The sequence below is a fragment of the Schistocerca nitens genome, chromosome 2 (assembly GCF_023898315.1).
Source record: "Schistocerca nitens isolate TAMUIC-IGC-003100 chromosome 2, iqSchNite1.1, whole genome shotgun sequence".
In the NCBI taxonomy this organism is placed as follows: domain Eukaryota; kingdom Metazoa; phylum Arthropoda; class Insecta; order Orthoptera; family Acrididae; genus Schistocerca; species Schistocerca nitens.
This window is the reverse complement of record NC_064615.1, coordinates 940,435,550-940,436,318: the sequence shown is the minus strand read 5'-3', so window position 1 is coordinate 940,436,318 and position 769 is coordinate 940,435,550.

Below are 769 nucleotides of genomic sequence, written 5' to 3'. Positions count from 1 at the left end.
TCCCCTTCATGGGACAATGAATTCACGGTGTTCTTATTTCAATTTCCAGGAGTGTAGATGGAGACGAGATGGCAGATGTGATAATGCGAGAATATTATACTGCGAGAAGCCATTGAGAGAACATTGAAAGATCTAATTCGAAATAAAGCGTTTGAAATAGCCAACATTCTCTCACAACTATTGAAATCCACGTCAGTACTATTCCACCTGATGTGCAAGGTATTTGAGACAGGCGAAATAACTTCAGACTTCAAGACGAGTGTAATAATTTGCATTCCAAACAAAGCAGGTGCTGACAGGTGTAGATATTATCGAAATATCTGGGTATCGCATGGCTACGAAGTACTGACACGAATTATTTCGAGAAGAATGGAAAACTGGAAGAGGACGATCTCGGGAAGACCAGTTCGGGTTCTGAAGAAGTGTAGAAACACGTGAGGCAACACTGGACCTATGATTTATCTTTGGGGACAGATTACATACAGGCAAAACTAATATTTACATTTGAACGGAAACCAGACTGCAGCTAAAAGAATCGAAAGACAAGAAGGGAGTGGTTGAGGAGGGAGTGAAATGGGTTTGCAGCGTACCGCAGATGTTATTGAATCTGTCGTTGAGCATACAGTAAAAGTGATCAAAGAAAAAATTTGGAGAGGAAATTAAAGTTTAGGAAGAAGTGTGTGAAATCTTATGGGACTTAACTGCTAAGGTCATTAGTCCCTAAGCTTACACACTACGTAACCTAAATCATCCTAAGGACAAACACACA